The sequence below is a fragment of the Phalangium opilio genome, unplaced genomic scaffold (genome assembly GCF_054372755.1).
Source record: "Phalangium opilio isolate 3A_F unplaced genomic scaffold, DU_Popi_V2 ptg000082l_1, whole genome shotgun sequence".
NCBI classification, from domain to species: Eukaryota; Metazoa; Arthropoda; class Arachnida; order Opiliones; family Phalangiidae; genus Phalangium; species Phalangium opilio.
Window position 1 is genome coordinate 16,947,725 of NW_028324189.1, and position 16,608 is coordinate 16,964,332.

General features: G+C 39.6%; 1 long non-coding RNA gene across 1 annotated transcript; it reads right to left on the reverse strand.

Moving 5' to 3' along the window:
- Positions 1-9,134: 9,134 nt before the first annotated feature.
- Positions 9,135-16,247, reverse strand: LOC149653031 (uncharacterized). Its single transcript, XR_016371365.1, has 2 exons — positions 16,108-16,247; positions 9,135-9,710 (listed from the first exon to the last, which is right to left on the reverse strand). It is a non-coding gene; the product is annotated as an uncharacterized LOC149653031 (long non-coding RNA).
- Between the last annotated feature and the right edge of the window lie 361 nt (positions 16,248-16,608).

A 16,608-nucleotide genomic window follows, 5' to 3' on the forward strand; every position in this document is an offset into this window, starting at 1 on the left:
TGTATTTCCTATGGAGGGGTTTGTTTGTTTACGATTAGCTTAATTACTCGACTACTGTTTGTCGTAGCCCTAATTCTTAGTATGGCTAGATGGGGGACAAATTGGTCTATAACATACTCAAAGGACATCCCCGTATCTCCAGTAGAAACAGAGTTACGAGCCTGCAAAGTTTTTTTTCAAAAATCAAAAGTAACCTTCTAACAATAAGTGACACAAAACATAAGTTGACGACGATATTGAGGTAGCCTCAAGTTTAAAGTATCCTTGTATGGGGAGCAAAGAGTACTATAACATATCCAAAGGAAATCCCAGTATCTCTTGTAGAACAAGAGTTATGAGCCTCCAAAGTTTAGTGCAAAAATCATAAGTAACATAATAAAATAAGTGAGACGATACCAAAGTTGACGAACATTTTGCTTAATATCTCGGCCCCTGTTTGTCGTAGCTCAATGTTTTTAGTATGGTTAGATGGGGGACAATTTGGACTATAACATTTCTTAGGGACATCCCCGTATCTCTAGTAGACACAGAGTTATGGGCCTGCAAAGTATAGTCTAATGCATTTCCTATGGACGGCATGTTTGTTTACGTTTAGCTTAATTACTCGGCCCCTGTTTGTCGTAGCTCAATGTTTTTAGTATGGTTAGATGGGGGACAAATTGGACTATAACATACTCAAAGGACATCCCCGTATCTCCAGTAGAAACAGAGTTATGGGCCTGCAAAGTATAGTCTAATGCATTTTCTATAGAGGGGTTTGTTTGTTCACGAATTGCTTAATTACTTGACCCTGTTCCTTCGATTAAAAATAATAACATATCTTTAGTGTAGCGGTTATCGCATCCGCCTCACTCCCGGAAGGCCACAGGTTCGAAACCGCGAAGTTTTTTTTATAATTATCCGAACATTTGTGTCAAGGTCACATTATTTACATCCCCGTATCTCTGGTAGAACCAGAGTTACGAGCCTCCAGAATTTAGTCTAATGGATTTCCTATGGAGGGGTTTGTTTGTTTACGATTAGCTTAATTACTCGACTACTGTTTGCCGTAGCTCAATGTTTTTAGTATGGTTAGATGGGGGACAAATTGGACTATAACATACTCAAAGGACATCCCCGTATCTCCAGTAGAAACAGAGTTACGAGCCTGCAAAGTATAGTCTAATGCTTTTTCTATGGAGGGGTTTGTTTGTTCACGTATTGCTTAATTACTTGACCCTGTTCTTTCGATAAAAAATAATAACATATCTTTAGTGTAGCGGTTATCGCATCCGCCTCTATCCCGGAAGGCCACAGGTTCGAAACCGCGATGTTTTTTTTTTTGCTTGGAACATGCAAAGACCTTTATAATTATCCGAACATTTGTGTCAAGGTTACATTATTTACATCCCCGTATCTCTGGTAGAACCAGAGTTACGAGCCTCCAGAATGTAGTCTAATGTATTTCCTATGGAGGGGTTTGTTTGTTTACGATTAGCTTAATTACTCGACTACTGTTTGTCGTAGCCCTAATTCTTAGTATGGCTAGATGGGGGACAAATTGGTCTATAACATACTCAAAGGACATCCCCGTATCTCCAGTAGAAACAGAGTTACGAGCCTGCAAAGTTTTTTTTCAAAAATCAAAAGTAACCTTCTAACAATAAGTGACACAAAACATAAGTTGACGACGATATTGAGGTAGCCTCAAGTTTAAAGTATCCTTGTATGGGGAGCAAAGAGTACTATAACATATCCAAAGGAAATCCCAGTATCTCTTGTAGAACAAGAGTTATGAGCCTCCAAAGTTTAGTGCAAAAATCATAAGTAACATAATAAAATAAGTGAGACGATACCAAAGTTGACGAACATTTTGCTTAATATCTCGGCCCCTGTTTGTCGTAGCTCAATGTTTTTAGTATGGTTAGATGGGGGACAATTTGGACTATAACATTTCTTAGGGACATCCCCGTATCTCTAGTAGACACAGAGTTATGGGCCTGCAAAGTATAGTCTAATGCATTTCCTATGGACGGCATGTTTGTTTACGTTTAGCTTAATTACTCGGCCCCTGTTTGTCGTAGCTCAATGTTTTTAGTATGGTTAGATGGGGGACAAATTGGACTATAACATACTCAAAGGACATCCCCGTATCTCCAGTAGAAACAGAGTTATGGGCCTGCAAAGTATAGTCTAATGCATTTTCTATGGAGGGGTTTGTTTGTTCACGAATTGCTTAATTACTTGACCCTGTTCCTTCGATTAAAAATAATAACATATCTTTAGTGTAGCGGTTATCGCATCCGCCTCACTCCCGGAAGGCCACAGGTTCGAAACCGCGAAGTTTTTTTTATAATTATCCGAACATTTGTGTCAAGGTCACATTATTTACATCCCCGTATCTCTGGTAGAACCAGAGTTACGAGCCTCCAGAATTTAGTCTAATGGATTTCCTATGGAGGGGTTTGTTTGTTTACGATTAGCTTAATTACTCGACTACTGTTTGCCGTAGCTCAATGTTTTTAGTATGGTTAGATGGGGGACAAATTGGACTATAACATACTCAAAGGACATCCCCGTATCTCCAGTAGAAACAGAGTTACGAGCCTGCAAAGTATAGTCTAATGCTTTTTCTATGGAGGGGTTTGTTTGTTCACGTATTGCTTAATTACTTGACCCTGTTCTTTCGATTAAAAATAATAACATATCTTTAGTGTAGCGGTTATCGCATCCGCCTCACTCCCGGAAGGCCACAGGTTCGAAACCGCGAATTTATTTTTTTTGCTTGGAACATGCAAAGACCTATATAATTATCCGAACATTTGTGTCAAGGTCACATTATTTACATCCCCGTATCTCTGGTAGAACCAGAGTTACGAGCCTCCTGAATTTAGTCCAATGTATTTCCTATGGAGGGGTTTGTTTGTTTACGATTAGCTTAATTACTCGACTACTGTTTGTCGTAGCTCAATGTTTTTAGTATGGTTAGATGGGGGACAAATTGGACTATAACATACTCAAAGGACATCCCCGTATCTCCAGTAGAAACAGAGTTACGAGCCTGCAAAGTATAGTCTAATGCTTTTTCTATGGAGGGGTTTGTTTGTTCACGTATTGCTTAATTACTTGACCCTGTTCTTTCGATTAAAAATAATAACATATCTTTAGTGTAGCGGTTATCGCATCCGCCTCACTCCCGGAAGGCCACAGGTTCGAAACCGCGAATTTATTTTTTTTGCTTGGAACATGCAAAGACCTATATAATTATCCGAACATTTGTGTCAAGGTCACATTATTTACATCCCCGTATCTCTGGTAGAACCAGAGTTACGAGCCTCCTGAATTTAGTCCAATGTATTTCCTATGGAGGGGTTTGTTTGTTTACGATTAGCTTAATTACTCGACTACTGTTTGTCGTAGCTCAATGTTTTTAGTATGGTTAGATGTTGGACAAATTGGTCTATAACATACTCAAAGGACATCCCCGTATCTCCAGTAGAAACAGAGTTACGAGCCTCCAGAATGTAGTCTAATGTATTTCCTATGGAGGGGTTTGTTTGTTTACGATTAGCTTAATTACTCGACTACTGTTTGTCGTAGCCCTAATTCTTAGTATGGCTAGATGGGGGACAAATTGGTCTATAACATACTCAAAGGACATCCCCGTATCTCTGGTAGAACCAGAGTTACGAGCCTGCAAACTTTATTTTCAAAATTCAAAAGTAACCTTCTAACAATAAGTGAGACAAAAAATAAGTTGACGACGATATTGAGGTAGCCTCAAGTTTAAAGTATCCTTGTATGGGGAGCAAAGAGTACTATAACATATCCAAAGGAGATCCCAGTATCTCTTGTAGAACAAGAGTTATGAGCCTCCAAAGTTTAGTGCAAAAATCATAAGTAACATAATAAAAATAAGTGAGACGATACCAAAGTTGACGAACATTTTGCTTAATATCTCGGCCCTTGTTTGTCGTAGCTCAATGTTTTTAGTATGGTTAGATGGGGGACAATTTGGACTTTATCATATCCTAAGGACATCCCCGTATCTCTAGTAGACAGAGTTATGGGCCTGCAAAGTATAGTCTAATGCATTTCCTATGGACGGGATGTTTGATTACGTTTAGCTTAATTACTCGGCCCCTGTTTGTCGTAGCTCAATGTTTTTAGTATGGTTAGATGGGGGACAAATTGGACTATAACATAATCAGAGGACATCCCCGTATCTCCAGTGGAAACAGAGTTACGAGCCTGCAAAGTATAGTCTAATGCATTTTCTATGGAGGGGTTTGTTTGTTCACGTATTGCTTAATTACTTGACCCTGTTCCTTCGATAAAAAATAATAACATATCTTTAGTGTAGCGGTTATCGCATCCGCCTCTATCCCGGAAGGCCACAGGTTCGAAACCGCGATGTTTTTTTTTTTGCTTGGAACATGCAAAGCCCTTTATAATTATCCGAACATTTGTGTCAAGGTTACATTATTTACATCCCCGTATCTCTGGTAGAACCAGAGTTACGAGCCTCCAGAATGTAGTCTAATGTATTTCCTATGGAGGGGTTTGTTTGTTTACGATTAGCTTAATTACTCGACTACTGTTTGTCGTAGCCCTAATTCTTAGTATGGCTAGATGGGGGACAAATTGGTCTATAACATACTCAAAGGACATCCCCGTATCTCTGGTAGAACCAGAGTTACGAGCCTGCAAACTTTATTTTCAAAATTCAAAAGTAACCTTCTAACAATAAGTGAGACAAAAAATAAGTTGACGACGATATTGAGGTAGCCTCAAGTTTAAAGTATCCTTGTATGGGGAGCAAAGAGTACTATAACATATCCAAAGGAGATCCCAGTATCTCTTGTAGAACAAGAGTTATGAGCCTCCAAAGTTTAGTGCAAAAATCATAAGTAACATAATAAAAATAAGTGAGACGATACCAAATTTGACGAACATTTTGCTTAAGTACTCGGCCCCTGTTTGTCGTAGCTCAATGTTTTTAGTATGGTTAGATGGGGGACAAATTGGAATATAACATACTCAAAGAACATCGCCGTATCTACAGTAGAAACAGAGTTACGAGCCTGCAAAGTATAGTCTAATGCATTTTCTATGGAGGGGTTTGTTTGTTCACGTATTGCTTAATTACATGACCCTGTTCTTTCGATTAAAAATAATAACATATCTTTAGTGTAGCGGTTATCGCATCCGCCTCACTCCCGGAAGGCCACAGGTTCGAAACCGCGAATTTATTTTTTTTGCTTGGAACATGCAAAGACCTATATAATTATCCGAACATTTGTGTCAAGGTCACATTATTTACATCCCCGTATCTCTGGTAGAACCAGAGTTACGAGCCTGCAAACTTTATTTTCAAAATTCAAAAGTAACCTTCTAACAATAAGTGAGACAAAAAATAAGTTGACGACGATATTGAGGTAGCCTCAAGTTTAAAGTATCCTTGTATGGGGAGCAAAGAGTACTATAACATATCCAAAGGAGATCCCAGTATCTCTTGTAGAACAAGAGTTATGAGCCTCCAAAGTTTAGTGCAAAAATCATAAGTAACATAATAAAAATAAGTGAGACGATACCAAAGTTGACGAACATTTTGCTTAAGTACTCGGCCCCTGTTTGTCGTAGCTCAATGTTTTTAGTATGGTTAGATGGGGGACAAATTGGAATATAACATACTCAAAGAACATCGCCGTATCTACAGTAGAAACAGAGTTACGAGCCTGCAAAGTATAGTCTAATGCATTTTCTATGGAGGGGTTTGTTTGTTCACGTATTGCTTAATTACTTGACCCTGTTCTTTCGATTAAAAATAATAACATATCTTTAGTGTAGCGGTTATCGCATCCGCCCCACTCCCGGAAGGCCACAGGTTCGAAACCGCGAAGTTTTTTTTTATAATTATCCGAACATTTGTGTCAAGGTCACATTATTTACATCCCCGTTTCTCTGGTAGAACCAGAGTTACGAGCCTCCAGAATTTAGTCTAATGGATTTCCTATGGAGGGGTTTGCTTGTTTACGATTAGCTTAATTACTCGACTACTGTTTGTCGTACCTCAATGTTTTTAGTATGGTTAGATGTTGGACAAATTGGTCTATAACATACTCAAAGGACATCCCCGTATCTCCAGTAGAAACAGAGTTACGAGCCTGCAAAGTATAGTCTAATGCATTTTCTATGGAGGGGTTTGTTTGTTCACGTATTGCTTAATTACTTGACCCTGTTCCTTCGATAAAAAATAATAACATATCTTTAGTGTAGCGGTTATCGCATCCGCCTCTATCCCGGAAGGCCACAGGTTCGAAACCGCGATGTTTTTTTTTTTTGCTTGGAACATGCAAAGACCTTTATAATTATCCGAACATTTGTGTCAAGGTTACATTATTTACATCCCCGTATCTCTGGTAGAACCAGAGTTACGAGCCTCCAGAATGTAGTCTAATGTATTTCCTATGGAGGGGTTTGTTTGTTTACGATTACCTTAATTACTCGACTACTGTTTGTCGTAGCCCTAATTCTTAGTATGGCTAGATGGGGGACAAATTGGTCTATAACATACTCAAAGGACATCCCCGTATCTCCAGTAGAAACAGAGTTACGAGCCTGCAAAGTTTTTTTTAAAAAATCAAAAGTAACCTTCTAACAATAAGTGAGACAAAACATAAGTTGACGACGATATTGAGGTAGCCTCAAGTTTAAAGTATCCTTGTATGGGGAGCAAAGAGTACTATAACATATCCAAAGGAAATCCCAGTATCTCTTGTAGAACAAGAGTTATGAGCCTCCAAAGTTTAGTGCAAAAATCATAAGTAACATAATAAAATAAGTGAGACGATACCAAAGTTGACGAACATTTTGCTTAATATCTCGGCCCCTGTTTGTCGTAGCTCAATGTTTTTAGTATGGTTAGATGGGGGACAATTTGGACTATAACATTTCCTAGGGACATCCCCGTATCTCTAGTAGACACAGAGTTATGGGCCTGCAAAGTATAGTCTAATGCATTTCCTATGGACGGCATGTTTGTTTACGTTTAGCTTAATTACTCGGCCCCTGTTTGTCGTAGCTCAATGTTTTTAGTATGGTTAGATGGGGGACAAATCGGACTATAACATACTCAAAGGACATCCCCGTATCTCCAGTAGAAACAGAGTTATGGGCCTGCAAAGTATAGTCTAATGCATTTTCTATGGAGGGGTTTGTTTGTTCACGAACTGCTTAATTACTTGACCCTGTTCCTTCGATTAAAAATAATAACATATCTTTAGTGTAGCGGTTATCGCATCCGCCTCACTCCCGGAAGGCCACAGGTTCGAAACCGAGAAGTTTTTTTTTATAATTATCCGAACATTTGTGTCAAGGTCACATTATTTACATCCCCGTATCTCTGGTAGAACCAGAGTTACGAGCCTCCAGAATTTAGTCTAATGGATTTCCTATGGAGGGGTTTGTTTGTTTACGATTAGCTTAATTACTCGACTACTGTTTGCCGTAGCTCAATGTTTTTAGTATGGTTAGATGGGGGACAAATTGGACTATAACATACTCAAAGGACATCCCCGTATCTCCAGTAGAAACAGAGTTACGAGCCTGCAAAGTATAGTCTAATGCTTTTTCTATGGAGGGGTTTGTTTGTTCACGTATTGCTTAATTACATGACCCTGTTCTTTCGATTAAAAATAATAACATATCTTTAGTGTAGCGGTTATCGCATCCGCCTCACTCCCGGAAGGCCACAGGTTCGAAACCGCGAATTTATTTTTTTTGCTTGGAACATGCAAAGACCTATATAATTATCCGAACATTTGTGTCAAGGTCACATTATTTACATCCCCGTATCTCTGGTAGAACCAGAGCTACGAGCCTCCTGAATTTAGTCCAATGTATTTCCTATGGAGGGGTTTGTTTGTTTACGATTAGCTTAATTACTCGACTACTGTTTGTCGTAGCCCTAATTCTTACTATGGCTAGATGGGGGACAAATTGGTCTATAACATACTCAAAGGACATCCCCGTATCTCCAGTAGAAACAGAGTTACGAGCCTGCAAAGTATATTTTCAAAAATCAAAAGTAACCTTCTAACAATAAGTGAGACAAAAAGTAAGTTGACGACGATATTGAGGTAGCCTCAAGTTTAAAGTATCCTTTTATGGGGAGCAAAGAGTACTATAACATATCCAAAGGAGATCCAAGTATCTCTTGTAGAACAAGAGTTATGAGCCTCCAAAGTTTAGTGCAAAAATCATAAGTAACATAATAAAAATAAGTGAGACGATACCAAAGTTGACGAACATTTTGCTTAATATCTCGGCCCTTGTTTGTCGTAGCTCAATGTTTTTAGTATGGTTAGATGGGGAACAATTTGGACTATATCATATCCTAAGGACATCCCCGTATCTCTTGTAGACACAGAGTTATGGGCCTGCAAAGTATAGTCTAATGCATTTCCTATGGACGGGTTGTTTGATTACGTTTAGCTTAATTACTCGGCCCCTGTTTGTCGTAGCTCAATGTTTTTAGTATGGTTAGATGGGGGACAAATTGGACTATAACATATCCTAAGGACATCACGGTATCTCTAGTAGACACAGAGTTATGGGCCTGCAAAGTATAGTCTAATGCATTTTCTATGGAGGGGTTTGTTTGTTCACGTATTGCTTAATTACTTGACCCTGTTCTTTCGATTAAAAATAATAACATATCTTTAGTGTAGCGGTTATCGCATCCGCCTCGCTCCCGGAAGGCCACAGGTTCGAAACCGCGAAGTTTTTTTTTTTGCTTGGAACATGCAAAGACCTTTATAATTATCCGAACATTTGTGTCAAGGTCACATTATTTACATCCCCGTATCTCTGGTAGAACCAGAGTTACGAGCCTGCAAACTTTATTTTCAAAATTCAAAAGTAACCTTCTAACAATAAGTGAGACAAAAAATAAGTTGACGACGATATTGAGGTAGCCTCAAGTTTAAAGTATCCTTGTATGGGGAGCAAAGAGTACTATAACATATCCAAAGGAGATCCCAGTATCTCTTGTAGAACAAGAGTTATGAGCCTCCAAAGTGTAACCCTCCGTAGAATAATTTAACTAAGGGAGTATCTCCCGAGGGCCATAAAAAAGAATCAAGACAACTTACTTTAATTATCCAATTTAAGAAGACAATTCTTCTTTAGTTTATTAATGAAATAACAAAGGGATAACGATCCCGTAACCCAACTTGGTTAATACAGAAAAACTCCGTTTAAACTACTTTAGTTCAACAAAGGAGAGAACTGGTCTCTTCAACTATCAACAGATAACTGATAACAGCATTCTAATTTAATCTAGATTACAACTGTGGAAGGGGGAGTGGCTTGTAACATGGAGGCTAGATATGCCCTGCCAGAACCAAGGAGTGGAAGCTCCAAAGATTCTGGCAGCCATGTTACATCCCCCCCCTCTTTAGGAACTGGTTTATAATAAAAAAATATAGAATAGAAAAATTCAGTTTAGGGTTACCCCGAGGAACCCTTAAAAGCATTAGCAGGGGTATAGGTATTCTTAAGTTCGTTTACAAATGTTTTTCACAAAATATTGATCTGTTCTTGATCGGTGCTGCATGAGATTCTGTTCCAATTTGCGTACCCGAAGAACTTCCCTTATTACCGTGACATTAAGCTCTCCTTACGGAGGATCAAAGTAATTGGGGTAGTGGACGTTCTCCTGCGGTCATCTAAAATTAAAACTTTTCAGTAATTTCTCTTCGTTGCTTGGGAAATAAATTCCCAAGGGAAAACAGAAATTGGTTCTCGGGTGAAACAGAAATATTCCCTTTTTAGGTTCTTTATGTTATTATTGTTAAGGTAAACTTGAACCTCATAAGGGGACCTTAACCTTTTATCATCATCAGGAGGTCGATAGTAGATGTCTACTTCATTACCTCCGGGCTGAACCGTCGCCCTCTTACACACCTCTCGGCGCCATCCCAATTTAAAAGGTTCTAAATAAATGTCGGGTAATGTAGCCCTATTCAAACGAGGCGTTCTCATTGACTCCGATAACGTGGTTGAAGAACTATCAGACACACGTAACGATTGGGATTTCGATTGAGAAGGTGGTGTAGGTGTTGACGTTTCTTCCGACAGAGTAGAATTCTGTTCAGGATGTGCTATTTCTTCGGTAGAAATAGAAATCGGTTCGGGAGGTACAATTTCCTCCGAAAAACCAGAAGAGGGAGAATGCTGTAACGCAGGTTCCGGTATGGATCGCTCAGAAGACGTTGATTTGTCGTCTGGCGTTACGATTTCTTCTGTGAAACTGGAAGTTGGTGTATGTAGCTCATTTTCCACGACTGATTCTTGATCAGACGGGGAAGCCCCCCCTGCCGCAGAAGGCGGGCTATCGTTAGAGGGATGATCGAGCTGAAAAGCCCTCATATCATGATAGGTAAAAAGGAGGAGAGGAGGGTCTTCAAAAAGGGCCATGCCCGGTTCACTATCTGAATCTGTAGACGGAAGTGAACCATCCCGAACTGCAGGAAGGATCGGTTGATCCGCTGCTTGCTCTTCTACTGAAGTTGATGTCGTGGTTGGAGGGACATCGGTAATTGCAGGAAGAATCGGTTGACGGACTTCCTGACCGTCCGGAGATGACGGTGATGTAGAAGATGATGATGCTTCAGATGAAGTAGTTGAAGAAGTCTCCGCAGATTGGTGGTGCATGCCTCCACCATTCGTAGGAGGACTACCTTCGATTTCATCAGCGACTTCGGATTGAGAAGCGGGGGTATTTTCGGCGTTTTCGAAGACAGCTACGTTAGTCCAATAAAGTTTAAGATGTTCTAGGTTAACTTTCCCTACGTTCTGCCCAGAGTTAGCGTCTTCTAACTCGTAAACAACGGGAGAGTGCTTTGCAACTATCTTGAAGGGACCTGCCCATTTAGGACTAAGCTTTTTCATGAGCTGACCTGTCGTACTGGATAAAGGATGAGTTTCCATCCATACTAAGGTTCCTACCGCAAACTCTAAAGGGTCATGACGGAGGTCATAATACTTTTTCTGGTGCGCTTTAGCTAACTTAGACAGTTCATTACTGAATGCTAATTGTTCCTTAAGAACCTTTAAAGCTTTATCACGACTGGGGTCATCATTGTCCTGAATGGGTTCTTCAATATCTAAATCCCAAGGGAGACGTGGCTCCCGCCCTAAATTCAAGAAAAACGGGGATCTGCCCGTTGTTTCATGGGGTGCGGAATTTATAGCGAATTGAAGAAGGTCAAGGGATTCATCCCATCTATCATGGTGATTCCCTACGTAGAATGATATTAATTCACCTATTACTCTATTGACTCGTTCAGTGGGATTTCCTTTAGGAGTATAAGGGGTAGTAAACTTTGGATTGATCCTAAAGGCTCTGCAAGTCTGCATCCAAAGTTTCGAAGTAAATTGTACCCCTCTGTCACTAAGGATAGCTTTAGGAGCTCCCCACCTAGTAATAATAGACCTAAATGCCTGAACACAGGTCTTAGCAGTAATAGTTTTTAGTGGTATCATTTCCACAAATTTTGTCATGTAATCGACAAAAACTATTAGATATTTGTAGTGGTGTCTACTAGAAGGGAATGGTCCCATTATGTCGACACTTATTTGGTCCCAAGGACTTGTTATTTCTGAGGGTTGCATTAGCCCTGGCTTTTTTCTATTTCTAGCCTTAAATTGTTGGCATAAAGTACACCCTCTAACATAATCCTGGACGTCACTAATTACAGTGGGCCACCAATATCTATAAGTAACCTTACTAAGGGTCTTATCTTTGCCCCTGTGAGCTGATAGTGGGTGGTCATGTAACAACCTCATAGCTTCTAGCCTTAATCGAGGAGGTAAATAAATCTTTTCCGGATGATTTCTATAAGGTCTTCTATACAGAAGATCATTCTTTATTTCAAACATTTTATTCCTAACTGGGTTAGGTCCTTGCAAGGAATTTATAATAGGGGACGCAAATGGGTCTTCCCTTTGAGATGTTCTGACATCTTCTATCGTAAAAACTGAGTATAAGGATCTAGAACCTGGAGGACGTATTCGACCTTCTACAGACTCACTAGAAGACGTTGTACTAGTACTACTACCGGTAGAATTTTGACTAGTACTAGTAGGATCCAAATTACTCTTAGAATTAGAAGTAGATGAGCTAAAATTTATGCTCAAAACGTTAATCGGGGCCCTTGACAAAGCGTCAGCTACTACGTTTTCTACTCCTTTTTTATGCTTTATGGTAAAATCAAAAGTCTGAAGGTACATTGCCCATTTGACTAGACGAGAATTTGGTTCCCTAATGTTGAACAACCATTGTAAAGCCTGATGATCAGTGAGGACAGTGAATTTACGACCTTATAGAAAGGCCTAAACTTCTTAACTGCCCAACATATGGCTAAACACTCTTTCTCGCTAGTAGAGTACCTAGTTTCGGCATCCTTAAGCCCTGTGCTAGCATAAGCTATAGGGACTTCTACGTTATCTTGTAATTGGGAAAGAAGGGCGCCTAACCCTGCATCACTAGCATCGGTAGTTAAGATGCATGGGGAATCCCTTCTAAAGGAAGCTAAGGGGTGAGCCTTACAAATGGCTTCCTTAATTTTTTCGAACGCTTGTTGCTGTTCGAATCCCCAAATAAATTTCTGATCCTTCCGTTTAAGTTTATTAATGGGTGCTACTATTTGAGAGTAGTGATTAATAAAACGGTTGTGCCAACCTGCCATCCCTAAAAATCTTTGAACTTCCTTAATATTTTTAGGAGGAGGAAATTTTTGAATGGCTTCTATCTTAGAAGGATCTATATGCACCCCTTTTTCATTTACTATGTGACCAAATATGGTAGCTTCTTTCTGAGCGAAACGACATTTCTTTAACTGTAGGGTGAGACCCGCTTCCTTTAGCCTATTTAAGACATACTCTAAACACGTTAAGTGTTGATCCCAATCTTCGCTAAGCGAGATCAAATCATCTAAATAGTCTATTAATTGGAAGTAATCTGCATCCCTAAAAATTTCGTCAATTAGACGTTGAAAGGAGCTAGGGGCATTACATAGCCCAAAAGGGAGTACATTGAACTCGTACTTTCCCATATGAGTCACGAAGGCAGTTTTTTCTCTGCTCTTTGGGTGCATTTCCACTTGCCAGTACCCTGATTTAAGGTCAAGTGTTGTTATATATTTAGGTCTTCCAACCCTAGCTAACATGTCCTCTATATTAGGTAAAGGATAAGGGTCCTTAATGGTAACCTGATTAAGTTTTCTGTAATCAATACAAAACCGATAGGGTTTACCCCGTTTTGTTTGATCAACTAAAACTACGGGCGAAGCCCAAGGAGAAACTGAAGGTCTGATTATCCCGTCATCTAACATTTCCCTTACATGTTGTTCAATTATTTTCCTTTTCTGGTCATTAACTCGATACGGTTGAGATTTGATGGGCGGACTATTTCCCGTATGAATCTCGTGGAAGACTAGTCCTGTTCTTCCTACCTTATCAGAAAACAACTCTGGAAATTTTAATAAAAGGGTTTCTAGTTGATGACGTTGTTCCTCAGAAATAGGGGCTGCGGAAACTGCGTCCCTAATACTATTTACAATCTCCTTATCTATGGGATCCTTTTCTGATTGAATTGAAAAAGGGATCCTTAAGTTACCCACTAAACATTGAGCTGACTCAAAATCTAACTTGACCCTATTTTCCTCAAGAAAATCTTGACCCAATATGAAGTCACTATTTAGGGAAGGAACTATGTAAAATTTAAATTTGAATTGTTTCTCACTGTCACTTGACTTAAGAGTAAATTCTAACTCGTGAGAACCTTTTGTGAACGTATAACGGCCGTCGCCCCAAACTACACAGTCTAATTCTTCATCTTCAGGTAACTCTGAAGAATTTCTATGTTTACAGATTTTCTGCCACTGGTCAAGACTAACAAAAGAGGCATCGGCCCCGCTATCTAATTTAGCGTGAACTGTCGCGTGTTCAAAAGTAACAGGAATTGTAACCCTTTTATAAACCGAACCTTTCTTGACTGATTCAATCCTTAAAGGGAACGCGACACGCTTTTTACTAGGAGAATTTATTGGGCGCCGGGAGAGGGACCACGTGGGACCTCTCCCGTCTGGGCTTCCCCCGACTGGATCATATTTTTATTTGGACAATCGGGTGCAAGATGACCAGGTTCCTGACAACTGTAACAGGTGATCGTACGTGTAGAGGGGTAAGACACGGCCAACTGACAACCAGGGGACTTAGATCTCTGATTATAATATCTATTATAAGATCGCTGACCTCTATTTGAAGTATTCTGAGCTCTTGCTTGCGATCTCGAGTCTAAGGGTTTCAAGGGATATTCCCATGTAGGATATGATGGAGAAGTAGGACAAGGGCTTTGACAATGCCCGGGGGAACACTGACTATGGGCTGAGCCTTTATTGGCTGGGCAAAAGGACTCTGCTTTAACCTTAGGTTTTGGGGGAGATTTCCTCTTTTCCCTTTTCTCAGCATTCTTTTTCCTGACTTCAATATCCTTTTCTATGGTTTTACAGGAATTCCTTAACTGTTCCATAGTGGTAAATTGTAAGAAAAGGAGGGGAGTTCTAAGTTCATCTTTCAAGTTGCTCTTAATAATTGGAACTAACTCCTTCTCGGAAAGGGGATGGGTCATCCCTAGATTCAGCTTCATTACTTCCCCGAAGAAATCCTCCACCGACTCCTTATCTTTCTGACTTCTATGGTTTATTTCTATCTTAAGTTTAGAATCAGCTTCAGAATCTCTAAACTGAACCTTAAAGTGTCTCTTAAAAGTATTCCAAGTTAAATGAGGATGGGAAGGCCTTAAACTACACATTTCGTCATATTGACGGACTAAATCCCTGTACCAATACAAGGCACGTCCTCTTAAAAGGAGAGGCAAAGCAGCTAACCTTTCTTCATTTGATAGCTTGTGAAATTTAGCATACTCCTCAAAAGCAGCTAAAAATTCAGCGGCATTATCATTAGACGATCCCATAAAGGCTAACCTTTCTGGCGGTTCAATAGGGACTTTTCCCGTTTGAGGAGTTGAACCTCTATTTATTAACATGGGTAGATCCCTAACTAACCTATCAAAACTAGCGGCTAGAGCTTTTTGTATTGCTACATTTTGGTTTGAATTATCTGCCAGTGTTTGGAGCAAGGGCAATATAAAGGCTTTTAATTCCTCGTCGGAAGTGTCTGGTCCTAATTGAGGGATTTGTTGGGACGGAGAAAATTGGGTTCCAATTGTTCTGACACTAGGATTAGGTAGTGTATTAGCAAAACTAACTTTAGGCTTAACATTTGTGGACTCTGATTTGGAAGGAATAAGGGAATCAATCCCGGTTTGAGGAGGGATATTTGAGGGAGTTGAACTTCCCTTAGGGGCAGAATTACTATTTTGAGGGGATAGTTGGTAAGAGGAGACTTCCGATTCTGAAGAGGCGGCCGTCCTCTTTCGTGTATCTGAATCCTCCTCGTCTTTCTCATCCTCAATTCGAAGAATCCTGTTGAAATCCTCCAAAGGATTATCTGTCTCTGGCGATGCTAGCCTGTCGCCATCGTCTTCCGTAGACGTAAACAGATCTTCTTTTGATAGTTCTTCCCTTTTCTTTAATATTAAATCCTCCTCCTCCTCCTCTGATGTTCGAGGAGACCTCCATTTTTGATTGTTAGCGTCCGAGTAAGCCATGATTAATTTAATTAATTTACAATAATCAAAACAATTTACATCAATCAAGTTAGGTTAAATTTATACAATTTAACAGTAAGTCATCTTAATTCGATAATTTTATAATAAAGATAATTTTATTTCCTAATTTAGTGTTTAATTTATTCCTGATTAAGTTAGATTTAATTTAAAACAATTATCTTATTAACTATCTATCAATGTGGAAGCCAAGGCTTAGAGCCACATGGGGGGCGGATATCCTAACCGACAATGATAAACAGTATTCTATGGGACTGACCGAGGCTTAGTCATGTCCCTGTTCGGGCGCCATTTTTATGTAACCCTCCGTAGAATAATTTAACTAAGGGAGTATCTCCCGAGGGCCATAAAAAAGAATCAAGACAACTTACTTTAATTATCCAATTTAAGAAGACAATTCTTCTTTAGTTTATTAATGAAATAACAAAGGGATAACGATCACGTAACCCAACTTGGTTAATACAGAAAAACTCCGTTTAAACTACTTTAGTTCAACAAAGGAGAGAACTGGTCTCTTCAACTATCAACAGATAACTGATAACAGCATTCTAATTTAATCTAGATTACAACTGTGGAAGGGGGAGTGGCTTGTAACATGGAGGCTAGATATGCCCTGCCAGAACCAAGGAGTGGAAGCTCCAAAGATTCTGGCAGCCATGTTACAAAAGTTTAGTGCAAAAATCATAAGTAACATAATAAAAATAAGTGAGACGATACCAAAGTTGACGAACATTTTGCTCAAGTACTCGGCCCCTGTTTGTCGTAGCTCAATGTTTTTAGTATGGTTAGATGGGGGACAAATTGGAATATAACATACTCAAAGAACATCGCCGTATCTACAGTAGAAACAGAGTTACGAGCCTGCAAAGTAT